Consider the following 23,969-nt stretch of genomic DNA (forward strand, 5'->3'; position numbering starts at 1 on the left):
AAAACATGAAGAGCCTGAAAAGGTGTGAAAATATGAAGAGATTCAAAAATATGAAAAAAATGAAGAGCCTGAAAAGGTGTGAAATATATGAAGAGCTTCAAAAGGTGTCAAAAATATGAGGAGCATGAAATGATCTAAAAAATAGGAGGAACATGAAACGGTCTGAAAAATAGGAGGAGCATGAAACGGTGTTCAAAAACATAAAGAGCCTGAAAAGGTGTGAAAAATATGAAGAGCTTCAAAAGGTGTGAAAAATATGAACAGCTTCAAAAGGTGTCAAAAATGAGATGAGCATGAAGCGGTCTGAAAAATAGGAGGAGCATGAAGTGGTGTTGAAAAACATGAAGAGCCTGAAAAGTTGTGAAAAATCTGAAGAGCTTCAAAAGGTGTCAAATATATGAGGAGCATGAAATTGTCTGAGATATAGGAGGAGCATGAAGCAGTGTTGAAAAACATGAAGACCCTGAAAAGTTGTGAAAAATATGTAGAGGTTCTAAAGGTGTCAAAAATATGAGGAGCATGAAACAGTCTTTAAAATAGGATGAGAATGAGATGGTTTTGAAAAAGATGAAGAGCATGAAAAGGTGTGAAAAACATGAAGAGCTTCAAAAGGTTTAAAAATTATGAGAAGCATGAAACGACTGAAAAATAGGAGGAGCATGATGCGGTGGTCAAAAACATGAAGAGCCTGAAAAGGTGTGAAAAATATAAAGAGCTTCAGAAGGTGTCAAAAATATTAGATGCATGAAACAGTATGAAACATAGGATGAGCATGAAACTTTTTTGAAAAAGATGAAGAGCATGAAAAGGTGTGAAAAATATGAAGATTTTCAAAAGATGTTAAAAATATGAGGAGCATGAAACTTTCTGAAAAATTGGAGGAGCATGAAGCGGTGTTGAAAAACATGAAGAGCCTGAAAAGGTGTGAAATGTATGAAGAGCTTCAAAATTTGTCAAAAATATGAGGAGCATGAAACAGTCTGAAAAATAGGAGAAGCATGAAGCGGTGTTGAAAAACATGAAAAGCCTGAAAAGGTGGAAAAATATGAAGAGCTTCAAAAAGTGTCAACAATATGAGGAGCATGAAACGGTCTGAAAATTAGGAAGAGCATGAAACTGTGTTGATAAACATGAAGAGCCTGAAAAGGTGTGAAAAATATGAAGAGCTTCAAAAGGTCTCAAATATATGAGGAGCATGAAACAGTGTGAAAAATAGGATGAGCATGAAACGGTTTTAAAAAGACGAAAAGCCTAAAAGGTGTGACATATATGAAGAGCTTCAAAAGGTGTGAAATACATGAGGAGGTCGAAACGGTCTGAAAATAGTAGGAGCATGAAGCGGCGTTGAAAAACATGAAGAGCCTGAAAACGTGTGAAAAATATGAAGAGCTTCAAAAGGTGTGAAATATATGAAGAGCTACAAAAGGTGTCAAAAATATGAGGAGCATGAACCGGTCTGAAATATAGGAGGAGCATGAAGAGGTGTTGAAAAACATGAAGAGCCTGAAAAGGTGTGAAAAATATGAAGAGCTTCAAAAGGTGTCAAAAATATGAGGAGAATGAACCGGTCTGAAAAATAGGAGGAGCATGAAGTGGTGTTGAAAAACATGAAGTGCCTGAAATGTTGTGAAATATATGAAGAGTTTCAAAAGGTGTGAAAAATATGAGGAGCTTCAAAAGGTGTCAAAAATATGAGGAGCCTGAAACGGTCTGAAAAATAGGAGGAGCATCATACGGTGTTCAAAAATATGAAGAGCCTGAAAAGGTGTGAAAAACATGAATATCTTCAAAAGGGGTCAAAAATATGAGGAGCATGAAATGATCTGAAAAATAGGAGGAGCATGAAGTTGTGTTCAAAAACATGAAGATCCTGAAAAGGTGTGAAAAACATGAAGAGCCTCAAAACGTGTCAAAAATATGAAGAGCATGAAACGGTCTGAAAAATAGGAGGAGCATGAAGCGGTGTTGAAAAACATGAAGAGCCTGAAAAAGTGTGAAAAATATGAAGAGCTTCAAAAGGTGTGAAATATATGAAGAGCTTCCAAAGGTGTCAAAAATGAGATGAGCATGAAAAGGTCTAAAAAATAGGAGGAGCATGAAGTGGTCGTGAAAATCATGAAGTGCCTGAAAAGGTGTGAAATATATGAAGAGCTTCAAAAGTTGTTAAAAAATGAGGAGGTTCAAAAGGTGTCAAAAATATGAGGAGCATGAAACGGTCTGAAAAATAGGAGGAGCATGAAACGGTGTTGAAAAACATGAAGAGCCTGAAAAGGTGTGAAAAATAGGAAGAGCTTCACAAGGTGTCAAATATATGAGGAGCATGAAACGGTCTGAAAAATAGGAGGAGCATGAAGCAGTCGTCAATAACATGAAGAACCTGAAAAGTTTTGTAAAATATGAAGAGCTTCCAAAGGCGTGAAAAATATGAGGAACATGAAACGGTCTGAAAAATAGGAGCAGCATGAAACAGTGTTGAAAGACATGAAGAGCTTCAAAAGTGTCAAAAATATGAGGAGCATGAAACGGTCTGAAAAATAGGAGGAGCATGAAGTAGTGTTGAAAAACATGAAGAGCCTGAAAAAGTGTGAAAAATATGAAGAGCTTTAAAATGTCTCAAATATATGAGGAGCATGTAACTTTCTGAAAAATAGGAGGAGCATGAAACGTTGTTCAAAACATGAACAGCCTGAAAAGGTGTGAAAAATATGAAGAGCTTCAAAACTTGTCAAACATTGAGGTGCATGAATCTATCTGAAAAATAGGAAGAGCATGATGCCGTGTTGAAAAGCATGAAGAGCCTGAAAAGTTGTGAAATACATGATGAGCTTCAAAAGGTGTCAAAAATATGAGGAGCATGAAACGGCCTGAAAAATAGGAGGAGCATGAAGCGGTGTTGAAAAACATGAAGAGCCTTAAAATTTGTGAATAATATGAAGAGCTTCAAAAGGTGTGAAAAATATGAAGAGCTTCAAAAGGTGTCAAAAATATGAGGAGCATGAAACGGTCTGAAAAAATCGAGGAGCATGAAGCGGTGTTGAAAACTTGAAGAGCCTAAAAAGGTGCAAAAAATATGAAGAGCTTCAAAAGGTGTCAAAATATGAGGAGCAGGAAACGGTCTGAAAAATAGGAGGACCATGAATCGGTGTTGAAAAACATGAAGAGTCTTAAAAGATGTGAAAAATATGAAGAGCTTCAAAATGTGTCAAAAATAGGAGGAGGATGAAACGTTGTTAAAAAAACATGAAGAGCCTGAAAAGGTGTGAAATATATGAAGATCTTCAAAAGGTGTGAAAAATATGAAGAGCTTCAAAAGGTGTGAAATACATGAGGAGCATGAAACTCTCTGAATAATAGGAGGAGCATGAAGTGGTGTTCAAAATATGAAGAGCCTGAAAAGGTGTGAAAAATATGAAAAGCTTCAAAAATGTGAAAAATATGAAGAGCTTCAAAGAGTGTGGAAAATATGAGGAGTATGAAACGTTCTGAAAAATAGAAGGAGCATGAAGCGGTGGTGAAAAACATGAAGAGTCTGAAAATGTGTGAAAAATATGAAGAGCTTCAAAAATGTGAAAAATATGAAGAGCTTTAAAAGTTGTGAAAAATATGAAGAGCTTCATTAGGTGTCAAAAATTAGATGAGCAAGAAAAGGTCTGAAAAATAGGAGGAGCATTAAACGATGATCAAAAACATGAAGAGCCTGAAAAGGTGTGAAAAATATGAAAAGCTTCAAAAATGTGAAAAATATGAAGAGGTTCAAAAAGTGTGAAAAATATGAGGAGTATGAAACGTTCTGAAAAATAGAAGGAGCATGAAGCGGTGGTGAAAAACATGAAGAGTCTGAAAATGTGTGAAAAATATGAAGAGCTTCAAAAATGTGAAAAATATGAAGAGCTTCAAAAGGTGTGGAAATATGAGGAGTATGACACGGTCTGAAAAATAGGAGGAGCATGAAGTGTTGTTCAAAAAATGAAGAGCCTGAAAAGGTGTGAAAAATATCAAGAGCTTCAAAAGGTGTGAAAAATATGAGGAGCATGAAACAGTCTGAAAAATAGGAGGAGCATGAAGCGGTGTTGAAAAACATGAAAAGCCTGAAAAGGGGTGAAAAATATGAAGAGCTTCAAAAGGTGTGAAAAATATGAGGAGCATGAAACGGTCTGAAAAATAGGAGTCGCAAGAAGCGGTGTTCAAAAACATGAAGAGCCAGAAAAGGTGTGAAAAATATGAAGAGCTTCAAAAGGTGTGAAATACATGACGAGCATGAAACTCTCTGAAAAATAGGAGGAGCATGAAGCGGTGTTCAATAATATGAAGAGCCTGAAAATGTGTGAAATATATGAATAGCTTCAGAAGGTGTCAAAAATATGAGGAGCAAGAAACGGCCTGAAAAATAGGAGGAGCATTAAACGGTGTTCAAAAATATGAGTAGCAAGAAACGGTCTGAAAAATGAGAGGAGCATTAAACGGTGTTCAAAAACATGAAGAGCCTGGAAAGGTGTGAAAAATATGAAGAGCTTCAAAAGGTGTCAAAAATATGAGGAGCATGAAACGGTCTGAAAAATAGGAGGAGCATGAAGTGGTGTTGAAAAAAATGAAGAGCCTGAAAAAGGTGTGAAAATTATGAGGAGAATGAAACGGTCTGAAAAATAGGAGGAGCTTGAAGTGGTGTTGAAAAATATGAAGAGCTTCTAAAATTGTCAAAAATATCAGGAGCATGAAACGGTCTGAAAAATAGGAGGATCATGAAGCGGTGTAGAAAAACATGAAGAGCCTGAACAGGTGTGAAAAATATGAAGAGCTTCAAAAGGTGTGAAAAATATGAGGAGCATGAAATGGTCTGAAAAATAGGAGGAGCAGGAAGTGGTGTTGAAATTCATGAAGAGCCTGAAAAGGTTTGTAAAATATGAAGAGCTTCAAAATGTGTGAAATACATGAGGAACATGACACGGTCTGAAAAATAGGAGGAGCATGAAGTGGTGTTGAGAAACATGAAGAGTCTGAAAAGGTGTGAAAAATATGAAGAGCTTCAAAAGGAGTCAAAAATATGAGGAGCATGTAACGGTCTGAAAAAATAGGAGGAGCATGAAGCGGTGTTCAAAAACATGAAGAGCCTGAAAAGGGTGAAAAATATGAAGAGCTTCAAAGGGTGTCAAAAATATGAGGAGCATGATACGGTCTGAAAAATAGGAGGAGTATGAAGCGGTGATCAAAAATATGAAGAGCCTGAAAAGTTCTGAAAAATATGAAGAGCTTCAAAAGGTGTGAAATATATGGGGAGCATGAAACGGGCTGAAAAAAAGGAGAAGCATGAAGTGGTGTGGAAAAACATGAAAAGCCTGAAAAGGTGTGAAAAATATGAAGAGCTTCAAAAGGTGTGAAATACATGAGGAGAATGAAATTCTCTGAAAAATAGAAGGAGCATGAAGTGGTGTGCAAAAACATGAAGAGCCAGAAAATGTGTGAAAAATATGAAGAGCTTCAAAAGATGTCAAAAATACGAGGAGCATGAAACAGTCTGAAAAATAGGAGGAGCATGAAGCAGTGTTCAAAAATATGAAGAGCCTGAAAATGTGTGAAAAATATGAAGAGCTTCAAAAGGTATCAAAAATATGAGGAGCATGAAACGGTCTGAAAAATAGGAGGAGCATGAAGTGGTTTTGAAAAACATGAAGAGCCTGAAAAGGTGTGAAAAATATGAAGAGCTTCAAAAGGTGTCAAAAATATGAGGAGCATGAAGTGATGTTGAAAAACATGAATAGCCTGAAAATGTGTGAAATATATGAGGAGCATGAAACGGTCTGAAAAACACGAGGAGCATGAAGCGGTGTTCAAAAATATGAAGAGCCTGAAAATGTGTGAAAAATATGAAGAGCTTCAAAAGGTGTCAAAAATATGAGGAGCATGAATCGGTCTGAAAAATAGGAAGAGCATGAAGCTGTGTTCAAAAACATGAAGAGCCTAAAAAGGTGTGAAAAATATGAAGAGCTTCAAAAGGTGTGAAAAATATGAGGAGCATAAAACAGCCTGAAAAATAGGAGAAGCATGAAGCGGTATTGAAAAACATGAAGAGCCTGAAAAGGTGTGAAAAATATGAAAAGCTTCAAAAGGTGTGAAATACATGAGGAGAATGAAATTCTCTGAAAAATAGAAGGAGCATGAAGTGGTGTTCAAAAACATGAAGAGCCAGAATATGTGTGAAAAATATGAAGAGCTTCAAAAGATGTCAAAAATACGAGGAGCATGAAACAGTCTGAAAAATAGGAGGAGCATGAAGCAGTGTTCAAAAATATGAAGAGCCTGAAAATGTGTGAAAAATATGAAGAGCTTCAAAAGGTATCAAAAATATGAGGAGCATGAAACGGTCTGAAAAATAGGAGGAGCATGAAGTGGTGTTGAAAAACATGAAGAGCCTGAAAAGGTGTGAAAAATATGAAGAGCTTCAAAAGGTGTCAAAAATATGAGGTGCATGAAACGGTGTGAAAAATAGGTGGAGCAAGAAGGAGTGTTGAAAAACATGAAGAGCCTGAAAATGTGTGAAAAATATAAAGAGCTTCAAAAGATGTGAAAAATATGAAGAGCTTCAAAAGGTGTCAAAAATGAGATGAGCAAGAAACGGTTTGAAAAATAGGAGGAGCATGAAGCGGTGTTGAAAAAGATGAAGAACCTGAAAAGTTGTGAGAGATATGAAGAGCTTCAATAGGTGTCAAAAATATGAGGAGCATGAAACGCTCTGAAAAAGAGGAGGAGCATGAAGCGGTGTTGAAAAACATGAAGAACCTGAAAAGTAGTGAAAAATATGAAGAGCTTCTAAAGCTGTCAAAAATATGAGTAGCATGTAACGGTCTGAAAAATAGGAAGAGCATGAAGCTGTGCTCAAAAACATGAAGAGCCTGAAAATGTTTGAAAAATATGAAGAGCTTCAATAGGTGTCAAAAATATGAGGAGCTGAAGTGATGTTGAAAAACATGAATAGCCTGAAAATGTGTGAAATATATGAGGAGCATGAAACGGTCTGAAAAATACGAGGAGCATGAAGCGGTGTTCAAAAATATGAAGTGCCTGAAAATGTGTGAAAAATATGAAGAGCTTCAAAAGGTGTCAAAAATATGAGGAGCATGAATCGGTCTGAAAAATAGGAAGAGCATGAAGCTGTGTTAAAAAACATGAAGAGCCTAAAAAGGTGTGAAAAATATGAAGAGCTTCAAAAGGTGTGAAAAATATGAGGAGCATGAAACAGCCTGAAAAATAGGAGGAGCATGAAGCGGTATTGAAAAACATGAAGAGCCTGAAAAGGTGTGAAAAATATGAAGAGCTTCAAAAGGTGTGAAATACATGAGGAGAATGAAATTCTCTGAAAAATAGAAGGAGCATGAAGTGGTGTTCAAAAACATGAAGAGCCAGAAAATGTGTGAAAAATATGAAGAGCTTCAAAAGATGTCAAAAATACGAGGAGCATGAAACAGTCTGAAAAATAGGAGGAGCATGAAGCAGTGTTCAAAAATATGAAGAGCCTGAAAATGTGTGAAAAATATGAAGAGCTTCAAAAGGTATCAAAAATATGAGGAGCATGAAATGGTCTGAAAAATAGGAGGAGCATGAAGTGGTGTTGAAAAACATGAAGAGCCTGAAAAGGTGTGAAAAATATGAAGAGCTTCAAAAGGTGTCAAAAATATGAGGAGCATGAAACGGTGTGAAAAATAGGTGGAGCAAGAAGGAGTGTTGAAAAACATGAAGAGCCTGAAAATGTGTGAAAAATATAAAGAGCTTCAAAAGATGTGAAAAATATGAAGAGCTTCAAAAGGTGTCAAAAATGAGATGAGCAAGAAACGGTTTGAAAAATAGGAGGAGCATGAAGCGGTGTTGAAAAAGATGAAGAACCTGAAAAGTTGTGAGAGATATGAAGAGCTTCAATAGGTATCAAAAATATGAGGAGCATGAAACGCTCTGAAAAAGAGGAGGAGCATGAAGCGGTGTTGAAAAACATGAAGAACCTGAAAAGTAGTGAAAAATATGAAGAGCTTCTAAAGGTGTCAAAAATATGAGTAGCATGTAACGGTCTGAAAAATAGGAAGAGCATGAAGCTGTGCTCAAAAACATGAAGAGCCTGAAAATGTTTGAGAAATATGAAGAGCTTCAAAAGGTGTCAAAAATATGAGGAGCATGAAGTGATGTTGAAAAACATGAATAGCCTGAAAATGTGTGAAATATATGAGGAGCATGAAACGGTCTGAAAAATACGAGGAGCATGAAGCGGTGTTCAAAAATATGAAGAGCCTGAAAATGTGTGAAAAATATGAAGAGCTTCAAAAGGTGTCAAAAATATGAGGAGCATGAAACAGCCTGAAAAATAGGACGAGCATGAAGCGGTATTGAAAAACATGAAGAGCCTGAAATCTTGTGAAAAATATGAAGAGCTTCAAAAGGTGTCAAAAATGAGATGAGCATGAAACGGTCTGAAAAATAGGATGAGCATGAAGCGGTGTTGAAAACCATGAGGAGCCTGAGAACTTGTGAAAAATATGAAGAGCTTCAAAAAGTGTCAAAAATGAGATGAGCATGAAACGGTCTGAAAAATAGGAGGAGCATGAAGTGGTGTTGAAGTACATGAAGAGCCTGAAAAGGTGTGAAATATATGAAGAGATTCAAAAGGTGTCAAATATATGAGGAGCAAGAAACGGTCTGAAAAATAGGAGAGCATGAAGCGGTGTTGAAAAACCTGAAGAGCCTGAAAAGGTGTGAAAAATATGAAGAGCTTCAAAAGGTGTCAAAAATATGAGGAGCATGAAACGGTCTGAAAAATAGGAGGAGCATGAAGCGGTGTTCAAAAATATGAAGAGCTTTAAAAGGTGTGAAAAATATGAAGAGCTACAAAAAGTGTCAAAAAAAAGAGGTGCATGAAACGGTCTGAAAAAGAGGAGGAGCATGAAGTGGTGTTCAAAATATGAAGAGCCTTAAAAGGTGTGAAAAATATGAAGAGCTTCAAAAGGTGTCAAAAATATGAGAAGCATGAAACGGTCTGAAAAATAGGAGGAGCATGAAGCGGTGTTGAAAAACATGAGGAGCCTGAGAACTTGTGAAAAATATGAAGAGCTTCAAAAGGTGTCAAAAATGAGATGAGCATGAAACGGTCTGAAAAATAGGAGGAGCATGAAGTGGTGTTGAAGTACATGAAGAGCCTGAAAAGGTGTGAAATATATGAAGAGCTTCAAAAGGTGTCAAATATATGAGGAGCATGAAACTGTCTGAAAATTAGGAGGATCATGAAGCGGTGTTGAAAAACATGAAGAGCATGAAAAGCTGTGAAAAATATGAAGAGCCTCAAAAGGTGTGAAAAATATGAAGAGCTTCAAAAGCTGTCAAAAATGAGATGAGCATGAAACGGTATGAAAAATAGGAGGGGCATGAAGTTGTGTTGAAAAACATGAAGAGCCTGAAAAGGTGTGAAAAATATGAAGAACTTCAAAAGGTGTCAAAAACATGAGGAGCATGAAACGGACTGAAATATAGGAGGAGCATGAAACGGTGTTCATAAACATGAAGAGCCTGAAAAGGTGAAAAAAATATGAAGAGCTTCAAAAGGTGTCAAAAATGAGATGAGCATGAAACGGTCTGAAAAATAGGAGGAGCATGAAGTGGTGTTGAAAAACATGAAGAGCCTGAAAAGGTGTGAAAAATATGAAGAGCTTCAAAAGGTGTCAAAAATATGAGGAGCATGAAACGGTGTGAAAAATAGGTGGAGCAAGAAGGAGTGTTGAAAAACATGAAGAGCCTGAAAATGTGTGAAAAATATAAAGAGCTTCAAAAGATGTGAAAAATATGAAGAGCTTCAAAAGGTGTCAAAAATGAGATGAGCAAGAAACGGTTTGAAAAATAGGAGGAGCATGAAGCGGTGTTGAAAAAGATGAAGAACCTGAAAAGTTGTGAGAGATATGAAGAGCTTCAATAGGTGTCAAAAATATGAGGAGCATGAAACGCTCTGAAAAAGAGGAGGAGCATGAAGCGGTGTTGAAAAACATGAAGAACCTGAAAAGTAGTGAAAAATATGAAGAGCTTCTAAAGCTGTCATAAATATGAGTAGCATGTAACGGTCTGAAAAATAGGAAGAGCATGAAGCTGTGCTCAAAAACATGAAGAGCCTGAAAATGTTTGAAAAATATGAAGAGCTTCAAAAGGTGTCAAAAATATGAGGAGCATGAAGTGATGTTGAAAAACATGAATAGCCTGAAAATGTGTGAAATATATGAGGAGCATGAAACGGTCTGAAAAATACGAGGAGCATGAAGCGGTGTTCAAAAATATGAAGTGCCTGAAAATGTGTGAAAAATATGAAGAGCTTCAAAAGGTGTCAAAAATATGAGGAGCATGAATCGGTCTGAAAAATAGGAAGAGCATGAAGCTGTGTTAAAAAACATGAAGAGCCTAAAAAGGTGTGAAAAATATGAAGAGCTTCAAAAGGTGTGAAAAATATGAGGAGCATGAAACAGCCTGAAAAATAGGAGGAGCATGAAGCGGTATTGAAAAACATGAAGAGCCTGAAAAGGTGTGAAAAATATGAAGAGCTTCAAAAGGTGTGAAATACATGAGGAGAATGAAATTCTCTGAAAAATAGAAGGAGCATGAAGTGGTGTTCAAAAACATGAAGAGCCAGAAAATGTGTGAAAAATATGAAGAGCTTCAAAAGATGTCAAAAATACGAGGAGCATGAAACAGTCTGAAAAATAGGAGGAGCATGAAGCAGTGTTCAAAAATATGAAGAGCCTGAAAATGTGTGAAAAATATGAAGAGCTTCAAAAGGTATCAAAAATATGAGGAGCATGAAACGGTCTGAAAAATAGGAGGAGCATGAAGTGGTGTTGAAAAACATGAAGAGCCTGAAAAGGTGTGAAAAATATGAAGAGCTTCAAAAGGTGTCAAAAATATGAGGAGCATGAAACGGTGTGAAAAATAGGTGGAGCAAGAAGGAGTGTTGAAAAACATGAAGAGCCTGAAAATGTGTGAAAAATATAAAGAGCTTCAAAAGATGTGAAAAATATGAAGAGCTTCAAAAGGTGTCAAAAATAAGATGAGCAAGAAACGGTTTGAAAAATAGGAGGAGCATGAAGCGGTGTTGAAAAAGATGAAGAACCTGAAAAGTTGTGAGAGATATGAAGAGCTTCAATAGGTGTCAAAAATATGAGTAGCATGTAACGGTCTGAAAAATAGGAAGAGCATGAAGCTGTGCTCAAAAACATGAAGAGCCTGAAAATGTTTGAGAAATATGAAGAGCTTCAAAAGGTGTCAAAAATATGAGTAGCATGTAACGGTCTGAAAAATAGGAAGAGCATGAAGCTGTGCTCAAAAACATGAAGAGCCTGAAAATGTTTGAGAAATATGAAGAGCTTCAAAAGGTGTCAAAAATATGAGTAGCATGTAACGGTCTGAAAAATAGGAAGAGCATGAAGCTGTGCTCAAAAACATGAAGAGCCTGAAAATGTTTGAGAAATATGAAGAGCTTCAAAAGGTGTCAAAAATATGAGGAGCATGAAGTGATGTTGAAAAACATGAATAGCCTGAAAATGTGTGAAATATATGAGGAGCATGAAACGGTCTGAAAAATACGAGGAGCATGAAGCGGTGTTCAAAAATATGAAGAGCCTGAAAATGTGTGAAAAATATGAAGAGCTTCAAAAGGTGTCAAAAATATGAGGAGCATGAAACAGCCTGAAAAATAGGACGAGCATGAAGCGGTATTGAAAAACATGAAGAGCCTGAAATCTTGTGAAAAATATGAAGAGCTTCAAAAGGTGTCAAAAATGAGATGAGCATGAAACGGTCTGAAAAATAGGAGGAGCATGAAGCGGTGTTGAAAAACATGAGGAGCCTGAGAACTTGTGAAAAATATGAAGAGCTTCAAAAAGTGTCAAAAATGAGATGAGCATGAAACGGTCTGAAAAATAGGAGGAGCATGAAGTGGTGTTGAAGTACATGAAGAGCCTGAAAAGGTGTGAAATATATGAAGAGATTCAAAAGGTGTCAAATATATGAGGAGCAAGAAACGGTCTGAAAAATAGGAGAGCATGAAGCGGTGTTGAAAAACCTGAAGAGCCTGAAAAGGTGTGAAAAATATGAAGAGCTTCAAAAGGTGTCAAAAATATGAGGAGCATGAAACGGTCTGAAAAATAGGAGGAGCATGAAGCGGTGTTCAAAAATATGAAGAGCTTTAAAAGGTGTGAAAAATATGAAGAGCTACAAAAAGTGTCAAAAAAAAGAGGTGCATGAAACGGTCTGAAAAACAGGAGGAGCATGAAGTGGTGTTCAAAACATGAAGAGCCTTAAAAGGTGTGAAAAATATGAAGAGCTTCAAAAGGTGTCAAAAATATGAGAAGCATGAAACGGTCTGAAAAATAGGAGGAGCATGAAGCGGTGTTGAAAAACATGAGGAGCCTGAGAACTTGTGAAAAATATGAAGAGCTTCAAAAGGTGTCAAAAATGAGATGAGCATGAAACGGTCTGAAAAATAGGAGGAGCATGAAGTGGTGTTGAAGTACATGAAGAGCCTGAAAAGGTGTGAAATATATGAAGAGCTTCAAAAGGTGTCAAATATATGAGGAGCATGAAACTGTCTGAAAATTAGGAGGATCATGAAGCGGTGTTGAAAAACATGAAGAGCATGAAAAGCTGTGAAAAATATGAAGAGCCTCAAAAGGTGTGAAAAATATGAAGAGCTTCAAAAGCTGTCAAAAATGAGATGAGCATGAAACGGTCTGAAAAATAGGAGGGGCATGAAGTTGTGTTGAAAAACATGAAGAGCCTGAAAAGGTGTGAAAAATATGAAGAACTTCAAAAGGTGTCAAAAACATGAGGAGCATGAAACGGACTGAAATATAGGAGGAGCATGAAACGGTGTTCATAAACATGAAGAGCCTGAAAAGGTGAAAAAAATATGAAGAGCTTCAAAAGGTGTCAAAAATGAGATGAGCATGAAACGGTCTGAAAAATAGGAGGAGCATGAAGTGGTGTTGAAAAACATGAAGAGCCTGAAAAGGGGTGAAAAATATGAAGAGCTTCAAAAGGTGTCAAAAATATGTGGAGCATGAAACGGTCTGAAATATAGGAGGAGCATGAAACGGTGTTCATAAACATGAAGAGCCTGAAAAGGTGTGAGAAATATGAAGAGCTTCAAAAGGTGTGAAAAATATGAAGAGCTTCAAAAGGTGCGAAAAATATGAAGAGCTTCAAAAGATGTGAAATACATGAGGAGCATGAAACGGTCTGAAAAATAGGAGGAGCATGAAGCGGTGTTGAAAAACATGAAAACCTGAAAAGGTGTGAAAAATTTGAGGTGCTTCAAAAGGTGTGAAAATTAGGAGGAGCATGAAGCGGTGTTCAAAAACATGAAAAGCCTGAAAATGTTTGTAAAATATGAAGAGCTTCAAAACGTGTCAAAAATATGAGGAGCATGAAACAATCTGAAAAATAGGAGGATCAAGAAGCGGTGTTGAAAAACATGAAGATCTCAAAACTTGTGAAAAATATGAAGAGTTTCAAAAGGTGTGAAAAATATGAAGAGCTTCAAAAGGTGTCAAAAATGAGATGAGAATGAAACGGTCTGAAAAATAGGTGGAGCATGAAGTGGTTTTGAAAAACATGAAGAGCCTCAAAAGTTGTGAAATACTTGAGGAGCACGTAACGGTTTGGAAAATAGGAACAGCATGAAGTGGTGTTGAAAAACATGAAGAGCCTGAAAAGATGTGAAAAATATGAAGAGCTTCAAAAGGTGTGAAATACATGAGAAGCATGAAACGGTCTGAAAAAGGAGGATGTTGAAGCGGTGTTTAAAAACATGAAGAGCCTGAAAAGGTGTGAAAAACATGAAGAGCTTCAAAAGGTGTCAAAATTTAGATTAGCATGAAACGGTCTGAAAAATAGGAGGAGCATGAAAAGGTGTTCAAAAACATGAAAGCCTGAAAAGGTGAGAAAAATATGAAGAGCTTAAAATGGTGTCAAAAATGAGATGAGCATGAAACGGTCTGAAAAATCGGAGGAGCATGAAGTGGGGTTGAAAATCATGAAGAGCCTGAAAAGGTGTGTAAAATATGAAGACCTTCAAAACGAGTCAAAAAAATGAGGAGCATGAAACGGTCTGAAAAATAGGAGGAGCATGAAGTGGTGTTGAAAAACATGAAGAGTATGAAAAGGAGTGAAATATATGAAGAGCTTCAAAAGATGTCAAAATTATGAGGAGCATGAAACGGTCTGAAAAATATGAGGAGCATAAAACTGTGTTCAAAAACATGAAGAGCCTGAAAAGGTGTGAAAAATAAAGAGCTTCAAAAGGTGTCAAAAATATGTGGAGCAGGTAACGGTTTGAAAAATAGGAGGAGCATGAAGCGGTGTTCAAAAACATGAAGATCCTGAAAAGGTGTGAAAAATACGAAGAGCTTCAAAAGATGTGAAATACATGAGGAGCATGAAACTGTCTGAAATAGGAGGAGCATGAAGCGCTGTTCAAAAACATGAAGAGTTTGAAAAGGTGTAAAATATATGAAGAGCTACAAAAGGTGTGAAATACATGAGGAGCATGAAACGGTGTATAAAATAGGAGGAGCATGAAGCGGTGTTCAAAAACATGAAGAGCCTGAAACGGTGAGAAAAATATGAAGAGCTTCAAAAGATGTGAAATACATTAGGAGCATGAAACTCTCTGAAAAATAGGAGGAGCATGAGACGGTCTTGAAAAAAGTGAAGAGCCTGCAAAGGTGTGAAAAATATGAAGAGCTTCAAAAGGTGTGAAAAATATGAGGAGCATGAAACGGTCTGAAAAAGAGAAGGAGCATGAAGCATTGATGAAAAACATGAGGAGCCTGAAAACGTGTGAAAAATATGAAGAGCTTCAAAAGGTGTGAAATACATGAGGAGCATGAAACGGTCTGAAAAATAGGAGGATCATGAAGCGGTGTTGAAAAATATGAAGAGACTGAAAAGGTGTGAAAAATATGAAGAGCTTCAAAAGCTTTCAAAAATATGAGGAGCATGAAACGGTCTGAAAAATAGGAGCAGCATGAAGTGGTGTTGAAAAACATGAAGAGCCTGAAAAGGTGTGAAAAATATGAAGAGCTTCAAAAGTTGTGAAAAATAGGAGGAGCATGAAGCGGTGTTGAAAAACATGAAGAGCCTGAAAAGGTGTGAAAAATACGAAGAGCTTCAAAAGGTGTGAAATATATGAAGAGCTTCAAAAGGTGTCAAAAATATGAGGAGCATGAAAAGGTCTGAAAAATACGAGGAGCATGAGGTGGTGTTGAAAAACATGAAGAGCCTGAAAAGATGTGAAAAATATGAAGAGCTTCAAAATGTGTCAAAAATATGAGTAGCATGAAACGGTCTGAAAAACAGGAGAAGCATGAAGCGGTGTTGAAAAACATGAGGAGCCTGAAAACGTGTGAAAAATATGAAGAGCTTCAAAAATATGAAAAATATGAAGAGATTCAAAAGGTGTGAAAAATATGAAGAGCTTCAAAAGATGTCAAAAATGAGTTGAGCATGAAACGGTCTGAAGAAAAGGAGGAGCATGAAGCGGAGTTCAGAAAAATGAAGAGCCTGAAAAGGTGGAAAATATATGAAGAGCTTCAAAAGGTGTCAAAAATTTGAGGAGCATGAAACAGTATGAAAAATAGGAGGAGCATGAATTGGTTTTGAAAAACATGAAGAGCCTGAAAACATGCGAAATATATGAAGCGCTTCAAAAGGTGTGAAATACATGAGGAGCATGAAACGGTCTGAAAAATAGGAGAAGAATGAAGTGGTGTTGAAAAACATGAAGAGCCTGAAAAGGTGTGAAAATCATGAAGAGCTTCAAAAGTTGTCAAAAATATGAGGAGCATGAAACGGTCTGAAAAATAGGAGGAGCATGAAGCGGTTTTGAAAAACATGAAGAACCTGAAAAGGTGTGAAAAATATGAAGAGCTTCAAAAGGTGTCAAAAATATGAGGAGCATGAAACGGTCTGAAAAATAGGAGGAGCATGAATCGGTATTCAAAAACATGAAGAGCCTGAAAAGATTTGAACAATATGAAGAGCTTCAAAAGGTGTCAAAAATATGACGAGCATGAAACGGTCTGAAAAATAGGAGGAGAATGAAGTGGTGTAGAAAAACATGAAGACCCGGAAAATGAGTGAAAAATATGAAGAGCTTCAATAGGTTTCAAAAATATGAGGAGCATGAAACGTTTTGAAAAATAGGAAGAGCATGAAACGGTGTTAAAAAACATGAAGAGCTTCAAAAGGTGTGAAACATATGAAGAGCTTCAAAAGGTGTCAAAAATATGAGGATCATGAAACGGTCTGAACAATAGGAGGAGCATGAAGTTGTGTTGAAGAACATGTAGAAACTGAAAAGGTGTGAAAAATATGAACAGCTTGAAAAGGTGTCAAAAATATGAGGAGCATGAACGGTCTGAAAAATAGGAGGAGCATGAATCGGTGTTGAAAAACATGAAGAGCCTGAAAATGTGTGAAAAATATGAAGAGCTTCAAAAGGTGTGAAAAATATGAGGAGAATGAAACGGTCTGAAATATTGGAGGAGCAAGAAACGGAGTTCAAAAACATGAAGAGCCAGAAAAGGTGTGAAAAATATGAAGAGCTTCAAAAGATGGGAAATACATGAGGAGCTTTAAACGGTGTTCAAAAACATGAAGAGCCTGAAAAGGTGTGAAAAATATGAAGAGCTTCAAAAGATGTGAAATACATGAGGAGCATTAAACGGTCTGAAAAATATGAGGAGCATGAAGCGCTGTTAAAAAACATGAAGAGCCTGAAAAGGTGTGAAAGATATGAAGAGTTTCAAAAGGTGTCAAAAATATGAGTAGCATGAAACAGTCTGAAAATTAGGAAGAGCATGAAGTGGTGTTCAAAAACATGAAGAGCCTGAAAAGGAGTGAAAAATATGAAGAGCTACAAAGGTGTCAAAAATATGACGAGCCTGAAACAGTCTGAAAATTAGGAAGAGCATGAAGTGGTGTTCAAAAACAGGAAGAGCCTGAAAAGGGGTGAAAAATATGAAGAGCTTGAAAAGTTGTCAAAAATACGAGGAGCATGTAACGGTCTGAAAAACAGGGGGAGCATGAAGTGATGTTGAAAACATGAGGAGCCTGAAAACGTGTGAAAAATATGAAGAGCTTCAAAAATATGAAAAATATGAAAAGATTCAAAAGGTGTGAAAAATATGAAGAGCTTCAAAAGATGTCAAAAATGAGATGAGCATGAAACGGTCTGAAAAATAGGAGGAGCATGAAGCGGTGTTGAAAATCATGAAGAGCCTGAAAAGGTGTGAAAAATAGGCCGAGCTTCAAAAGGTGTCAAAAATGTGACGAGAATGAAACGGTTTGAAAAATACGAGGAGCATGAAGTGGTGTTGAAAAACATGAAGAGCCTAAAAGGTGTGAAAAATATGAAGAGCTTCAAAAGGTGTCAAAAATATGAGGAGCATGAAACGGTCTGAAAAAATAGGAGAAGAATGAAGTGGTGTTGAAAAACATGAAGAGCCTGAAAAGGTGTGAAAATCATGAAGAGCTTCAAAAGTTGTCAAAAATATGAGGAGCATGAAACGGTCTGAAAAATAGGAGGAGCATGAAGCGGTTTTGAAAAACATGAAGAACCTGAAAAGGTGTGAAAAATATGAAGAGCTTCAAAAGGTGTCAAAAATATGAGGAGCATGAACGGTCTGAAAAATTGGAGGAGCATGAAGCAGTGTTGAAAAACATGAAGAGCCTGAAAATGTGTGACAAATATGAAGAGCTTCAAAAGGTGTCAAAACTATGAGGGGCATGAAACGGTCTGAAAAATTGGAAGAGCAAGAAACGGAGTTCAAAAACATGAAGAGCCAGAAGAGATGTGAAAAATATGAAGAGCTACAAAAGTTGTCAAAAATATGAGGAGCATGAACGGTCTGAAAAATAGGAGGAGCATGAAGCGGTGTTGAAAAACATGAAGAGCCTGAAAAGGTGTGAAAAATATGAAGAGCTTCAAAACGTGTCAAAAATATGAGGAGCATGAACGGTCTGAAAAATTGGAGGAGCATGAAGCAGTGTTGAAAAACATGAAGAGCCTGAAAATGTGTGACAAATATGAAGGGCTTCAAAAGGTGTCAAAACTATGAGGGGCATGAAACGGTCTGAAAAATTGGAAGAGCAAGAAACGGAGTTCAAAAACATGAAGAGCCAGAAGAGATGTGAAAAATATGAAGAGCTACAAAAGTTGTCAAAAATATGAGGAGCATGAACCGTCTGAAAAATAGGAGGAGCATGAAGCGGTGTTGAAAAACATTAAGAGCCTGAAAAGGTGTGAAAAATATGAAGAGCTTCAAAACGTGTCAAAAATATGAGGAGCATGAAACGGTCTGAAAAATAGTAGGAGCAAGAAATGGTGTTCAAAAACATAAAGAGCCAGAAAAGGTGTGAAAAATATGAAGAGCTTCAAAAGGTGTCAAAAATATGAGGAGCATGAAACGGTCTGAAAAATAGGAGGAGCATGAATCGGTATTCAAAAACATGAAGAGCCTGAAAAGATTTGAACAATATGAAGAGCTTCAAAAGGTGTCAAAAATATGACGAGCATGAAACGGTCTGAAAAATAGGAGGAGAATGAAGTGGTGTAGAAAAACATGAAGACCCAGAAAATGAGTGAAAAATATGAAGAGCTTCAATAGGTTTCAAAAATATGAGGAGCATGAAACGTTTTGAAAAATAGGAAGAGCATGAAACGGTGTTAAAAAACATGAAGAGCTTCAAAAGGTGTGAAACATATGAAGAGCTTCAAAAGGTGTCAAAAATATGAGGATCATGAAACGGTCTGAACAATAGGAGGAGCATGAAGTTGTGTTGAAGAACATGTAGAAACTGAAAAGGTGTGAAAAATATGAACAGCTTGAAAAGGTGTCAAAAATATGAGGAGCATGAACGGTCTGAAAAATAGGAGGAGCATGAATCGGTGTTGAAAAACATGAAGAGCCTGAAAATGTGTGAAAAATATGAAGAGCTTCAAAAGGTGTGAAAAATATGAGGAGAATGAAACGGTCTGAAATATTGGAGGAGCAAGAAACGGAGTTCAAAAACATGAAGAGCCAGAAAAGGTGTGAAAAATATGAAGAGCTTCAAAAGATGGGAAATACATGAGGAGCTTTAAACGGTGTTCAAAAACATGAAGAGCCTGAAAAGGTGTGAAAAATATGAAGAGCTTCAAAAGATGTGAAATACATGAGGAGCATTAAACGGTCTGAAAAATATGAGGAGCATGAAGCGCTGTTCAAAAACATGAAGAGCCAGAAAAGGTGTGAAAAATATGAAGAGCTTCAAAAGGTGTGAAATGCATGAGGAGCATGAAACGGCCTGAAAAAAAGGAGGAGCATGAAGTGGTGTTGAAAAACATGAAGAGCCTGAAAAGGTGTGAAAAATATGAAGAGCTTCAAAAGGTGTCAGAAATTTGAGGAGCATGAAACGGTCTAAAAAATAGGAGGAGCATGAAGCGGTGTTCAAAACATGAAGAGCCTTAAAAGATGTGAAAAATATGAAGAGCGTCAAAAGGTGTCAAATATATGGGGATCATGAAACGGTCTGAAAAATAGGAGGAGCATGAAACGGTGTTCAAAATCATGAAGAGCCTGAAAAGTTCTGAAAAGTATGAAGAGCTTCTAAAGGTGTGAAAAATATAAGGAGCATGAAACGTTCTGAAAAATAGGAGGAGCATGAAGCGCTGTTGAAAAACTTGAAGAACCTGAAAAGGTGTGAAAGATATGAAGAGTTTCAAAAGGTGTCAAAAATATGAGTAGCATGAAACAGTCTGAAAATTAGGAAGAGCATGATGTGGTGTTCAAAAACATGAAGAGCCTGAAAAGGAGTGAAAAATATGAAGAGCTTGAAAAGTTGTCAAAAATACGAGGAGCATGTAACGGTCTGAAAAACAGGGGGAGCATGAAGTGATGTTGAAAACATGAAGAGCCTGAAAACGTGTGAAAAATATGAAGAGCTTCAAAAATATGAAAAATATGAAAAGATTCAAAAGGTGTGAAAAATATGAAGAGCTTCAAAAGATGTCAAAAATGAGATGAGCATGAAACGGTCTGAAAAATAGGAGGAGCATGAAGCGGTGTTGAAAATCATGAAGAGCCTGAAAAGGTGTGAAAAATAGGCAGAGCTTCAAAAGGTGTCAAAAATATGACGAGAATGAAACGGTCTGAAAAATAGGAGAAGAATGAAGTGGTGTTGAAAAACATGAAGAGCCTGAAAAGGTGTGAAAAACATGAAGAGCTTCAAAAGGTGTCAAAAATATGAGGAGCATGAAACGGTCTGAAAAATAGGAGGAGCATGAAGCGGTTTTGAAAAACATGAAGAACCTGAAAAGGTGTGAAAAATATGAAGAGCTTCAAAAGGTGTCAAAAATATGAGGAGCATGAACGGTCTGAAAAATTGGAGGAGCATGAAGCAGTGTTGAAAAACATGAAGAGCCTGAAAATGTGTGACAAATATGAAGAGCTTCAAAAGGTGTCAAAAATATGAGGGGCATGAAACGGTTTGAAAAATAGGAAGAGCATGAAACGGTGTTAAAAAACATGAAGAGCTTCAAAAGGTGTGAAACATATGAAGAGCTTCAAAAGGTGTCAAAAATATTAGGATCATGAAACGGTCTGAACAATAGGAGGAGCATGAAGTTGTGTTAAAGAACATGTAGAAACTGAAAAGGTGTGAAAAATATGAACAGCTTGAAAAGGTGTCAAAAATATGAGGAGCATGAACGGTCTGAAAAATAGGAGGAGCATGAATCGGTGTTGAAAAACATGAAGAGCCTGAAAATGTGTGAAAAATATGAAGAGCTTCAAAAGGTGTGAAAAATATGAGGAGAATGAAACGGTCTGAAATATTGGAGGAGCAAGAAACGGAGTTCAAAAACATGAAGAGCCAGAAAAGGTGTGAAAAATATGAAGAGCTTCAAAAGATGGGAAATACATGAGGAGCATTAAACGGTGTTCAAAAACATGAAGAGCCTGAAAAGGTGTGAAAAATATGAAGAGCTTCAAAAGATGTGAAATACATGAGGAGCATTAAACGGTCTGAAAAATACGAGGAGCATGAAGCGCTGTACAAAAACATGAAGAGCCAGAAAAGGTGTGAAAAATATGAAGAGCTTCAAAAGGTGTGAATTGCATGAGGAGCATGAAACGGTCTGAAAAATACGAGGAGCATGAAGCGCTGTACAAAAACATGAAGAGCCAGAAAAGGTGTGAAAAGTATGAAGAGCTTCAAAAGGTGTCAGAAATTTGAGGAGCATGAAACGGTCTGAAAAATAGGAGGAGCATGAAGCGGTGTTCAAAACATGAAGAGCCTTAAAAGATGTGAAAAATATGAAGAGCGTCAAAATGTGTCAAATATATGGGGATCATGAAACGGTCTGAAAAATAGGAGGAGCATGAAGCGGTTTTGAAAAACATGAAGAACCTGAAAAGGTGTGAAAAATATGAAGAGCTTCAAAAGGTGTCAAAAATATGAGGAGCATGAACGGTCTGAAAAATTGGAGGAGCATGAAGCAGTGTTGAAAAACATGAAGAGCCTGAAAATGTGTGACAAATATGAAGAGCTTCAAAAGGTGTCAAAACTATGAGGGGCATGAAACGGTCTGAAAAATTGGAAGAGCAAGAAACGGAGTTCAAAAACATGAAGAGCCAGAAGAGATGTGAAAAATATGAAGAGCTACAAAAGTTGTCAAAAATATGAGGAGCATGAACGGTCTGAAAAATAGGAGGAGCATGAAGCGGTGTTGAAAAACATGAAGAGCCTGAAAAGGTGTGAAAAATATGAAGAGCTTCAAAACGTGTCAAAAATATGAGGAGCATGAAACGGTCTGAAAAATAGTAGGAGCAAGAAATGGTGTTCAAAAACATAAAGAGCCAGAAAAGGTGTGAAAAATATGAAGAGCTTCAAAAATGGGAAATACATGAGGAGCATTAAACGGTGTTCAAAAACATGAAGAGCCTGAAAAGTTGTGAAAAATATGAAGAGCTTCAAAAGATGGGAAATACATGAGGAGCATTAAACGGTGTTCAAAAACATGAAGAGCCTGAAAAGGTGTGAAAAATATGAAGAGCTTCAAAAGATGTGAAATACATGAGGAGCATTAAACGGTCTAAAAATATGAGGAGCATGAAGCGCTGTTCAAAAACATGAAGAGCCAGAAAAGGTGTGAAAAATATGAAGAGCGTCAAAAGGTGTCAAATATATGGGGATCATGAAACGGTCTGAAAAATAGGAGGAGCATGAAACGGTGTTCAAAATCATGAAGAGCCTGAAAAGTTCTGAAAAGTATGAAGAGCTTCAAAAGGTGTCAAATATATGGGGATCATGAAACGGTCTGAAAAATAGGAGGAGCATGAAACGGTGATCAGAAACATGAAGAACCTGAAAAGTTGTGAAAAATATGAAGAGCTTCAAAAGGTGTGAAATTCATGAGGAGCATGAAACGGTCTGAAAAATAGGAGAAGCATGAAGTGGTGTGGAAAAACATGAAGAGCCTGAAAAGGTGTGAAAAATATGAAAAGCTTCAAAAGGTGTCAAAAATATGAAGAGCATGAAACGGTCTGAAAAATAGATGCGGCATGAAATGGTGTTGAAAAACATGAAGAGAGTGAAAACGTGTGAAAAATATGTACAGCTTCAAAACGTGTGAAATACATGAGGAGCATGAAACGAGCTGAAAAAAAGAAGCATGAAGTGGTGTGGAAAAACATGAAGAGCCTGAAAAGGTGTGAAAAATATGAAGAGCTTCAAAAGGAGTGAAATACATTAGGAGCATGAAACTCTCTGAAAAATAGGAGGAGCATGAAGCGGTGTTCAAAAACATGAAGAGCCTGAAAAGGTGTGAAAAATATGAAGAGCTTCAAAAGGTGTCAAAAATGAGATGAGCATGAAACGGTCTGAAAAATAGGAGGATCATGAAACGGTGTTGAAAAACATGAAGAGCCTGAAAAGGTGTGAAAAATATGAAGAGTTTCAAAAGGTGTCAAAAATATGAGGAGCATGACACGGTCTGAAAAATAGGAGGATCAAGAAACGGTGTTGAAAAATATGAAGAGCCTGAAAAGGTGTTAAAAATATGAAGAGCTTCTAAAGGTGTCAAAAATATGAGGAGCATGAAACGGTCTGAAATAGAGGAGTAGCATCAAGTGGTGTTGAATAAAATCAAGAGCCTGAAAAGGTGTGAAAAATATGAAGAGCTTCAAAAGTGGTGAAATACATGAGGAGCATGAAACGGGCTGAAAAATAGGAGAAGCATGAAGTGGTGTGGAAAAATATGAAGAGCCTGAAAAGGTGTGAAAAATATGAAGAGCTTCAAAAGGGGTGAAAAATATGAGGAGCATGAAAAGGCCTGAAAAATAGAAGCTGCATGAAATGGTGTGGAAAAACATGAAGAGCCTGAAAATGTGTGAAAAATATGAAGAGCTTCAAAAGGTGTGAAAAATATGAGGAGAATGAAACGGTCTGAAATATTGGAGGAGCAAGAAACGGAGTTCAAAAACATGAAGAGCCAGAAAAGGTGTGAAAAATATGAAGAGCTTCAAAAGATGGGAAATACATGAGGAGCTTTAAACGGTGTTCAAAAACATGAAGAGCCTGAAAAGGTGTGAAAAATATGAAGAGCTTCAAAAGATGTGAAATACATGAGGAGCATTAAACGGTCTGAAAAATATGAGGAGCATGAAGCGCTGTTCAAAAACATGAAGAGCCTGAAAAGGAGTGAAAAATATGAAGAGCTACAAAGGTGTCAAAAATATGACGAGCCTGAAACAGTCTGAAAATTAGGAAGAGCATGAAGTGGTGTTCAAAAACAGGAAGAGCCTGAAAAGGGGTGAAAAATATGAAGAGCTTGAAAAGTTGTCAAAAATACGAGGAGCATGTAACGGTCTGAAAAACAGGGGGAGCATGAAGTGATGTTGAAAACATGAAGAACC

This window comes from Dama dama, chromosome 4, assembly GCF_033118175.1.
Source record: "Dama dama isolate Ldn47 chromosome 4, ASM3311817v1, whole genome shotgun sequence".
In the NCBI taxonomy this organism is placed as follows: domain Eukaryota; kingdom Metazoa; phylum Chordata; class Mammalia; order Artiodactyla; family Cervidae; genus Dama; species Dama dama.